This window comes from Choloepus didactylus, chromosome 4 (assembly GCF_015220235.1).
Source record: "Choloepus didactylus isolate mChoDid1 chromosome 4, mChoDid1.pri, whole genome shotgun sequence".
NCBI lineage: Eukaryota > Metazoa > Chordata > Mammalia > Pilosa > Megalonychidae > Choloepus > Choloepus didactylus.
In genome coordinates this window covers 78,602,437-78,613,754 of record NC_051310.1, presented here as the reverse complement: position 1 = coordinate 78,613,754, position 11,318 = coordinate 78,602,437, and the positions used below count along the sequence as shown (strand labels likewise).

The following is an 11,318-nucleotide window of genomic DNA, read 5'->3' as shown; positions in this document are numbered from 1 at the left end:
AAAAGTAGTCAGTGGCTTTTAACTGTTTACAAATAGAATGTGATTGTAAACTGTACAGTTTGGTTGTGTTTGAATTGCAAAAAAAAAAAAGAAAAAAATGTGCTGATGTCTGTGACCAAGTGGATGAACCTTCAAAACAAGCAAAGTGAAACAAGCCAATCAGGAAAGACCATATATGATATTCCATTTATTTGAAACATCCAGAATACTCAGCTCTTTAAAGACAGAAAGTAGATTAGCAGTTGTCAAGGCTTGGGGGAGGGGAGAATGGGCAGTGACTGCTAATTGGTATGGGGTGTCTTTTTAAGGTGATGAAAATGTTTAAAAATTAGACAGCAGTGAAGGTTGCCCAAACTCTGTGAATATACTAAAAACCACTGACTTGTACAGTTTAAAAGAATGAGTGCAATGCTCTATGAATTCTATCTCAACAAAGCTGTTATAAAAATGTGGTCAAATTTATCCATCTTTCATTGCTACTTGGTTTGGAATCACAGCTAAGAGTGTTTTCACACTCCCAGGTTAAAAAAAGGGATTCACTCATGTTTTCTTCTAAAGCTTATATCATTTTATTTTATTTATTTATTTTTTTTACGTTCATCTCTCTGGTCCACTTGGAATCATCCTGCTGTGTGGCATGAGGAATGAATCTGAGTGTATCTTTTCTCCTGTGGATCTCCTGCTAAATCAACACCATTTAATAGCTCGTGCTTCTTGTAGGGACTGATCTGGCTGAACCTGGCTCCTGCCTGGACCCCTCTCTCCTCTAAGAGGAGACAGTTAACATCCAATCCTCACATCTTTCCCTGGGGAAAATATATTGTTTGTCAGGCTTTTGGTTGCCTACAGTTTTTATCACCGTAATTATTCCCATCAAGGAGTTTTACAGTCCAAGACTCCAAGCCTTACCTCCAGGATTTTGAACTGCATCAACCATAAAGCTTGCCCATTACTTGGGAATATTATTTATTTGGCATTTCCTGTGCTTCTACGCAAGAGCTTTTAACAAGATTTATTAACTGAAGTGAACTCTCAGGCCACCATTTGAATGGCTGATCTCATTGAGCAATTATATTTATCTAGAGACTTCTAAGGTTCGACAGTGTTTTAAGCACTTTACATATTTTATCCATCGGATCCCTCTGAGGTGGGGACTGTGATCTCTTGTTTTACAGAAGAAGAAAGAGGCACAAGGGGCCCAGAGCTGGGGAGGCAACTGAGGGAGAACACACAGTCATACTTCCTGGTGCTTCCTGGCTGCCTTGTTCCAGAGCTGGACTGCTTCCTCGGGAGTATTTCTGGAGCCATAAGTTCCCTGTGCATTTAAAACCTCCAGAATATTCCATTGAATCAGTCTAGACTTTGAGCTGGGATGAACTCTACAACCACTGCGTCGACGTGGCCAAATTCACAAGTGGGGTTGGGAGGCGGAGGGTCTCTGCCCCAAATAAAGCAATTCTTGGAAAGCGGCTGCAGTCACCCTTCTCCTCTTTTACTGGGAGAATTCTGTGCCCCTGTGGCCACATTAAACGATACTGCAGATGGGCAAGATTTTAGGGGAACCCGTTCCTGACGGGCAAAAAGTTCAGAAGGGTCGACGAACTGAATTCAGGAAGTTCTTAATGAGCACCTGCTGTGCTCAAGCTACAGCTCCGGGAGCACGTGGCTGAGCACATGGCCGTGAGTGGGTCCAGCCTGCAGGCTCCTCCAGGCAGAGCAGGAGACGGACAGGCTCACGCACAGGGAGACGACCAAGGCCAGCCACAGTTGATGCTCAAGTGCAGTGCAGTGCAAGCGAGCAAGGAGCCAGGGAACCTGGTGGGAAAGTCCCCAAGTCCTCCCTGGGGAGTAATGTCTGCTGGGACTGGAGAGAGGGGGAGAATTTTGATATGTAGAGAAAGAATGAGGGTTCTTGCAGCTGGAGGGGCACAAGAGCCAAGTCCTGTGGATGAGTCCTCGGAGTGCGAGGAAAGAGGTCAGGCCCTCTGGAGATAACCCCCATTTGTGTGCCAGTCCTTTTGGGGAGGAGGAATTATGCACTGAGCAGTATCTTTGACAGCTGCCATTTTCTTTTACAAGAAGATGGTAAGACTCAGACATTTTAAACACTTGCCAGCAACTATACCACTATTAAATAGCAGAGGTGGGACTTGAACCCAAGTCTTCTCTTTCGAAGGAGAGTTCTAATCCCATCCCAGCCCTCTGTGTTATAGCACAGACATTGATCAAGGGTGCCCTTGGAAAGATCTTGGTGCCTCATTCTAAATGTTCCCACCAGATTGAGATATTTTCTTCCTTCTGTTATACCCATCTTTGCTAAGAATTTGGATTCAGTCAGAAAAATTTACTTTGCTAACCTGAAAAGTACATTCTTAGAAACTATTCTTTCATTATAGTGGCAACAGAGAAATAACTGAAGAATAGAGAAAAGGGGAGAAAAAGCTCTTCAAATTCCACCATGTAAGAAAAACTAGTGTTAGCCTTTGGGGACTTCTCTTGTTGTCAGTTTTCCTGTGTGTGTAGTTGTTGAGTGCTTCCTGTTGTAGCATTTTAGCATGCAGTCATTGCACTGTATTTGCAGTAGTTATGATCTATTAAGTCACCCCGAGCACTGAATTAGTGAACACTGAACCACTGCTCCTGGGGGAATACAGGGTTGGGTTCCTGCCAGCCTCTGGTGAGCTTCTGGTCACAACAGATTCATCAGTCAGTCAAGACATAACCTTGTTTTACGTGTGTATCTGCTCAAGACACTTTGTTTAATACACATTGTCAATTCATTAACATTGGACCCATAGCCAACAGCACTGTAACTCAGACCTGAGCAAAGCTTCCCTAACCCATGTATTTTGTCCATTAGGCACATCAGAGCCTTCTTGTGCTTAGGAATGCTAGACAGCCCTTCAGCACTACTCTCGGAGTCCAATTCAAACAGCGAAACCACCAACAAAAAGCACAAAAATGAGGAAAATGTGGCACCAAATTGACCACTCAAGGGACACTTGTTTATAATCTGAGAGCTGAGACAAGAGGGCAGAGCATTGCCTTGCTCAACCTCAGCTGGGAATGTGCACAGCGAGCAACTCAAATTTTTTTCGCCAGTCTGTATGTGTCTGCAAATGATGGCGACAGCGCTGCGAGAGTCGATTTGGGGGTTACTGAGGCATTTTGGCAAGTGGGTACATTCACAGATACAGGATCTGGGAATGATGAGTGACTCAATTTCATAATTACCCTAACTTCCATTCTTTGCTGTACTAAGCAACACTGCAGCCAGCATCTTTATTGCTTTTTATTATTTTTATTTTTTATTTTTTTGCGTAATGCTGTTTAAATGTTTAGCTTTATTCCTCTGGGATCAATTCCTCAGAAGCAGGTTTTCTGGATCAAGGTGCCCTAACCTTTCCATATTTATAACTACAGCCACTTCTGCAAAGATTGGGAATATGACTAATTTTTAAAAATACACTTTGGATTGTACAATTTTATAAAGAGGCTATGTAAAAGAGGGCCTAGCTCAGCACATATTAGGCACTTAATATTTGTGGAATGAAGGAATGAGCAAATAAATTAAGTTTGGGAAGAGGAAATAAATCAAGAAAGGGATTGGTCTCTGCAGCTCTGCATTACTGTTTTTCTCTTTCTCTGCTGCAGAAAATTCATAGAGGAATTGGTTTCAGTTTCCTCTCTGGTTTTTCAGTCTAAGGAAGCAGGATCATCTCACCTTTTAGTTCCCAAGTCCTTGCCATATACATTATGCTGCTAGTAAGTGTCTCGTGTATTGTTGGGAGTGCACAGCTGGGATGGAGGTGGGATCAGACTTTGACCTCAGGAGCTGGGGCTCAAGGGTCAGCTCTGCTGCTGGGAGTGGGGTGGGGCACCAGCTGCTCTAACCAGGTGGAGAACTGTTTGCCTCATCAGAGAGCAGTGGTGAGGACACCTACCTCCAGCAGTTGCAGGAGAAAAGCAGGCAAATGCAGCACGCCTTCCACAGCACCTGCCAGCACTCCACCAGGGGCACCAAGTACTGATGCACTATTATGCTACATTGTTTTATTTTAACTTTTAAAATCTGAAACACCTGTGCCAATTATTGTTCCAAGAGATTTTCTTGCGCGCCCTGTCTCTCTCTCTCTCGTTTCTGCGAGAGTGACTGACACAAGACTTGATGTATCTAGGAGTGAAAAGTTGCTTTGCTTTAGGTAATACCATCTAAGAACTAGTTCATTAAACTAGGTTGAAAGCAGACAAGTTTTTGGTGGGTACATTTTTTTCTTTTAGTATTTTGTTCTTTATTTCAAAAGCAATAAAAGTTCAGTGCGAAAAAAAAAAGAAAAGAAAAGGAAAGAAAGAAAAGAAAATCACAGCAAAACACAAATAGAAAAAAATCACCTGTCAACTCAAGGCAACCACTGCTATCATTTACATGTATATGCCCTTCAGGTCTTCTTTCTAAACAGAGAGGCAGACTCAATTTTCACAAACAAAAATAATAAACTCTACATGCTCAATAGATACCTACTTTTTTCCAAAGCATTTTCTTAAATGTCAGAGATAATTTTGCTTTGTTATGAAAAAAAAATTAATCAATATAATTCACCCACCTGGACTAAATTCTTTCATTTTGCATAGTTTTCAAATGTTATCAATCTGGTGTTGTGTGTTATGTATTTTTTCCACAATGTTTTACGATCTGTCTCCCATAGTCTACTCTTTTTAGAATTTATTGTACTAAGTATTTTTCCATGCTTCTCCTTACTCTATTATTGTCAGTTTTAATGGCTACATAAAGTCCCTCATTTTGCATTAGCAGGAGGTACTAAATTGGAAGTTCAGATTCTCTGAGCTCTGGGGTTACTGCTTCCAGTCTCACCTCTACCGCTTACTAGCTCTATAACCTGCTTCTGACACCTACTTCAGAGGGTTCAGAGACACGACATTAGTCGATATAAGTAAAGGACCCAGTACAATGCTTTTACAAAGGCTACTCCCTAATCCCCTGATGTTGGCCATTTATCAGGTTGGCAGGTTTCCCGCTCTGCTGGTGCAGCTTCATAGCTCAGGAGTGTATCTTTTTCTTTGTGTCACATTATTGCTGCAGGTAAATTCCCAGGAGAGAAAACTGTGGGTGAAAAAGCAGACACCCACCCCCACATCCCCAGTCTGGTGATCTGTTGTCCTGTTTCTTTCTGAAAGAGACCTACATTTCCAAAACTTCCAGTGGTGAAACATACAGACTTCACCACACTCTGGCCAGCACTTTAATTCTTTAAAATTTTTTCACTCATTAGGTAGCCATCACATGGCATCTTATGATTACTTTAACTGTATTTTTTATTGCTAAAGAAAATAACATTTTAATATTTAATTTCCCCCCATGTGACCTATTTGTATATATCACCACCCACCCCCCTTTTATTAACAAAAATCCATGTATAATGATTTGGTGAAATTATCCACAAAGAAGTTGTAAGTCTCTGCTGTGATTAATAGAAGTTTTCCTATTACAAAAAGCCCTCGACCTCCTTTTTTGTTTGTTTCTTTTTTTCACTGTTCTGTGCATGCTTTGAATAGGGCCCCTTGCAAACGCCCCCAGTATTTTGCTTAATTTTCTGATGGTGGCTAGGTCCAGTGGCCAAGCACGATGGGAGTCGAGCTCCAGCCATCTGGAGTGAGCAGTTCCCACCGCGAGTCACACGGTCACCTCCCCTCCCCTCCACGCCCGCCAACCTCTCCATCCTCACAGAGACATAAAGTGTTGGGTTTCACCGTAATGTAATGACCTGGAGGTGAAAACTGCTGCTGAGGCAAAACCTCGACAGTGATATCAGGGGAGGAAAGAAGAGTCCTTCTAGCTGAAACCTGGTAAACGGGGGGCCACGGAGGGCGAGACCCACCCCCAGCCCTCCTGCCAGGGCCAAGAGGTGGCAGGTCCTGGAGGGACGGCCCCTTGCCCAGGTATTTTGCCACCTGGGCACTCCGTGGAGGATGGTTTAACAATCATGACCAGGTCAGTGGCATTCTGACTGTAGTTTCGTTTGTTCTGCAAGGAACTATGGGTTGATATGTTTTTACTCTTCTCTACTCTATTGATGGAAGGGAATGCGAAAAATTCTGGGACATGCAAAGAAAATGTGAGTGTCTTTTCTAGGCTGTGCAGAGCATGCTGCACATTTTGAATCGGCGGATAGCATTCACCTTCCGTTGGACATGTGTTCTTTTGTGGGGATGAGAAGTTGAATAAATACAAGTCTAGAACTTAGAATTAACATGCCTTTCCTGTCACCTCTGCATTGTCCTAGATTTGCAGAAGAAAATGTAGAAGCAGAATTTTATTCCAGTTACTTGGACAGGAGAGATGACTTAATAAATACTGTTCTAGAAGAAAACGTGAGAGTGTCTCCTAGGGTCAAAAAGAAAGAACAAGCTCAGAGAATTGACACAAAGAGGACTGTTTTATCGATGTGCCCAAAGACCACAATGAATGAGGTTTTTACCGTCAGACTCTACGCTCTAATACCCACGAAATTCTGTTTTCCTTTCCCAAAATACAGAACAGAAAGAATAATTGCCAATAGTTTTTCTGTAATCTGAATAATTTGTTTTTGTAAAATAAGAATTATGGAAACGATATTATTGGTGACTAAAAACATTTCTGCTAGAAATGGCTGCCTGTGTGAACCATACAATGTTATGGAAAGGATTCCTTTATGAATAGAATATTAAGTTAAAAGTGATTATCAAGGACTAAATGATGTTCTGGTTCTACAGGTTTTAAAATATTTTGTGTATTTTCTTTTAACCAAATACTTCTTGACATAATGAACCTTAATTTGCCATATAACCCATGTCCAGCACGTTTAAAAACCAGGGTAAATTAACTTTATCACCAAATAGGAATAGGTTCACTTATCTTCTCACAGCTTATCATAAATGTTTCTTGTGTTTTTGAAAAACTGTTCATGTGCTGAATCTGCAACCATAGCCATTTATTAAGTGTATATTTTCCCCTCACTAGTTCCTACTTCTAATTGACTCTTTCCTAAAATCAAACAAGCAACACCCACCAAACCTTGAAAAAAGTGAATCTTAAAAAAAAGGTTTACCCATCTCCTCCTTTATTAGTTAAATACCTACTTAGTTAAGCACTTAATTTAGTACTTAGCATATTAACTTTGTGTTGAAAGCAAGATGTCTGTTTTTAGTCAGAAATATCTCTATCTATATAAAAAGATAGAGATACAGAGATATTGATGGAATTGTCATCTCTATATGAAAATGACACATTATAATTTAGAGAAAAAAATGAATAAACTTTAAAATTTTGAAATAAAACCATTCTAACATTCTACCATTATTTTGCTACTGTTTATAACTACTTGTTTGAGACATTAATATTTTACAGAAATAGAGTAAGTTTGGGGGTGTTAGATTTTTTAATATGAAGTTTAAACCTGTACGAGGAAAATCTTGACAGCTGAGATATTTAACAATATACGAGAAAATAATTATGGACAATGGTTGATGAATTACACACATATAACTGAATAATCTCAAATAGTATATGTACATTTCCCTGTATTTCAAGTTGAAATCAAAGGGCACCAATTGTGAAATGCAAACTTGAAGTACTTTCTGAAAAACAATTACTCTAAACATATTTACCTCTGGGGAGAAGCATCTTATGGTAGTAAAAGGGATACTTCTGCCTTTTCTATGATACGTTTCTGTATTGTTTAAATGTCTTTCAATGAGCATGTGTTCTTCTATAACTTGTGTAATTTCCTTAAATTTTTAATTAAAACAAAGTCATATAATTCCATTACAGGGAATGTGGGGAAATAGAGGAGTGAAGAAATGATTCTATTTTTAGCAACCCTCCTTCACCCCTTAATTACCATTGTTAGCATTTTTTCTTTCAATTTAAATATATGATTTAATATTTTTTGTGTAAAGCTGCTGTCTTTATAATTTCAGGAAATTAAATGAGACTGACAGATTAAATTAAATGTATGTGCATTAACTTATGTTTTCCGGTAATGTCCTTCCACCAGTTTAACTGGATGGACCCCAATTCATGGGGTCAGTGAGGTGGATACGTGTTGTCACACCAGATTCGGTGATCAAAACTGAAAACACAGCAATGTTGATAAAATACAAGCGCAGATTCTCAGTTCTTATATTTAAGCTTCTTATATTATTTACACCATGTGTTTTTTAAAAACTGAGTTAATGTAAAATCTCCTTTGTCATTTCATATGCACCCTATTAGCTAGGTTCCACCTTCTCTATGTCACTCACAGTTAGAGGTTTAACTGTTTTTATGAATGTTCTAACTGGAATAGAAGAGGTTGCTTTATACCTGCTCATGCACACATACAGAGAAGCACACCCACACCTGCTTGCCTCTCAAAAGACAACTCTACTGAGATCAGGCAGATACTTGTTTACTTCGGAAAGATGAAGACTGACATAATTAAGTGCCACCTTCTGATGGACACTGCTGCAGTTGGTTCTCCGTCCTTGCTGCTGCTAATGGTCTGGCTCCCTCCCCCCATTCTCGAATATCCCAGGGTCTCTGGCTGTAAATAATTAATGGAGAGTATTAGTGTGTATTGGGAAGTGAAGCCGCCTTATTCGCATATATAATCACTTACTCACTGAGCCATTTACTTATTCCTCTTGCTGAAAATACACAGTCAAAACGTAATAATCTCCATTCAGACGTAGCCATCCTGCACTGCGTTTCAAGAATGATACAGATTGCATGTGATGGTCATGCATTTATGTGGATTTTTCAGAAGGGTTGCCTTAGAATGAGTTAGAAAGAGCCTGGGTGGTCTTAACGGCCCTTTCTCTGTAAACAGCTTGGCTTTGCCTTTTGACAAAGGATTTTGCTGCATTGGTAGTAGAGCTCATTCGGTATATCATATGGTGGCTGCATTTGAGATATGATGTTATGACTCATGTTTTCTCCCAACAATTTATTACAAAGACATTACAAATATGCAGTCAAGTTGAAAGAAATGAACCATCCACCCACCAACTAGAGGCTACCATGAATGTTCTCTGAAATTGCTGCATCACATTTCTATCCATCTCATCCATCTCTTTATCCATCCATCAATCCATCTAATTTTTAGTATGTTTCAGAGTTAGTTGCAGACATTTGTACAGTTTACCCCTAAATACTTTAGCATACAAGTTATTGACTTAAGTCCAACATTATTTATGGGTTTTGCAGATAAAATTTATGTAGAGTAAAATGCACAAATCTTAAATAGACTATTTTGCATTTCTGGCAAATGCATACACCTGTGTCATGAAACCACCATCAAGATCTAAGACCATCAACCCAGGAAATTCCTCACACCCCTTCCCTGATAATCTTCACTGCCTTTCCCTTCCCCCAGGAAATGCTGTTCTAATTTTTTTCACCGTAGATTAGAACATCATATAATGGAATCATTTTTTGTGCAAGATTTCTTTCACTCACCATAGCGGTTTTGGGTCACATTAGTCATTTCTTGTATCAGTAGTTCATGCCTTTTGATGACTGCATAACATTCCAATGTTTGACTATCCCACAGTTGGTTTATCCATTCTTCTGTTGATGGGCACCTGAGCTGTTTCCAATTTGGAAATGTTATGAATAAAGTTGCTGTGAACATTCTTGTATAAATATTTTTGGATGTGGGCTTTCATTTCTCTTGGGTAAATATCTAAGAATGGAATTGCTGATCATAGAGTGGGTGCATGTTTAGTTTTATAAGAAACTTTCAGAACTTTTCCCAAAGTGGTTGAACCATTTGGCGGTAAAACCAACAATGTATGGACATTTCTGGTTGCACTTCATCCTCACTAAGTATGGTCAGTCTTTGTTCATTTTGGCCATTCTGGTAGAAGTGTAGTGATGTCTCCTTGTGGTTTTAATTTGCATTTCCCTCATGACTGATGTCATTGAGCCCTTTGAATATCTTCCTTTTTGAAGTGCCTGTTCAAATTTTTGCCTATATTTAACCAGATTGTGTGTCCTTTTACTACAGAGGTGTAGGAGTCCATTATATATTCTGGATACTAGTCCTTTGCCAGGCATGTGTTTTGTATTTTCCCCCAGTCTGTCACTTGCTTATTCATTTTAAAAATATGTCTTTTTATGAACAGAAATTTTAAAATTTTATGATATATACTTTATCACTCTTTCTTTTATGGCTGTTGCTTTCTGCATCCCATCTAAGAAATGTTTGCTTATTCTCACGCCTGGAAGATATTTTCCTGTTTTCTTCTAGAAGCTCTATATAGTTTGGGCCTTTGTGTGTCGATCCATGAACCATTGCAAATTAATTTTTGTATATGATGAGAGGTAAGGAGTCAAGATTTCATTTTATTCAATATGAATATCCAGTTGTTCTAGCATCATTTGTTGAAAAGCCTTTGCTTTTCGCAATGTATTGTTCTGGCATCTTTATCAAAAATCAATTAGATGTATCATTGTGGGTGTTTTGCACAAATCTCCACTCTGTTCCATGGATCTACCTGTTTATGCCAGCTTTATAGGAAGTCTTCAAGTCAAGTAATGTGACTTCTTCAACTCTCTCTTTTTCAAGATTTCTTTGGATATTCTAGGTCCTTTGCATTTTCACACAAACTTGAAATTCAGAGTGTCAGTTTCTACCCATAAAAAATCCTGTTGGAATTATGATTGGGATTGCATTGACTCTATAGATCAAATTGGGGAGAATTGACATCTTGACAATATTGAGTCTTCTGTGGACATGAGACGTCTTTCCATTTATATAGGTCTTCTTTACTTTCAGCAGTTTTAGAGTTTTCAATCTTCGGGTTTTGACCATTTTCTGTTAAGTTTATTTGTAAGTATGTAGTTTTTATACTATTATAAATAAATTTAAAAATATTTATTTTCCAAATGTTAGCCATGATCGTATGATTCACTTTTGAGATGGGACTATTTGGACACCAGCATTGCTCTGCATTTACTTTTTTAAGAGTAGGCTAAAGCCTGTTTTACTCATCCATTCAAAGAGATAACATAGAGGTCGCATGGCTTTAGCCCCAGCCTGAGAGCTGGGAGACCCAATTTCAGTCCCAGTTTGCCAGTTACTAGCCATCTGAACTTGGCCACGGATGATAGAATTCTCCCCCCCATTTTCACCATCACTCAGCACAATCCAGATTTACGTCCCCATTCATTGCAGTCTTTTCCATGATATCTAGAACATTATTAACTCTGGTTCACTAACCCCTTTGGAAATCTGGCAGAAGCCTTGAGTTTTCTCCCCAGAAAAAGGTACACACAC

At 39.3% G+C, this 11,318-nt stretch overlaps 1 protein-coding gene across 2 annotated transcripts in view; it reads left to right on the top strand.

The window, feature by feature from the left end:
- LRRK1 (leucine rich repeat kinase 1) overlaps positions 1–11,318 on the top strand; it is a 162,024-nt gene that overhangs the window by 46,290 nt on the left and 104,416 nt on the right. The gene's annotated exons all lie outside the window — the stretch shown is intronic.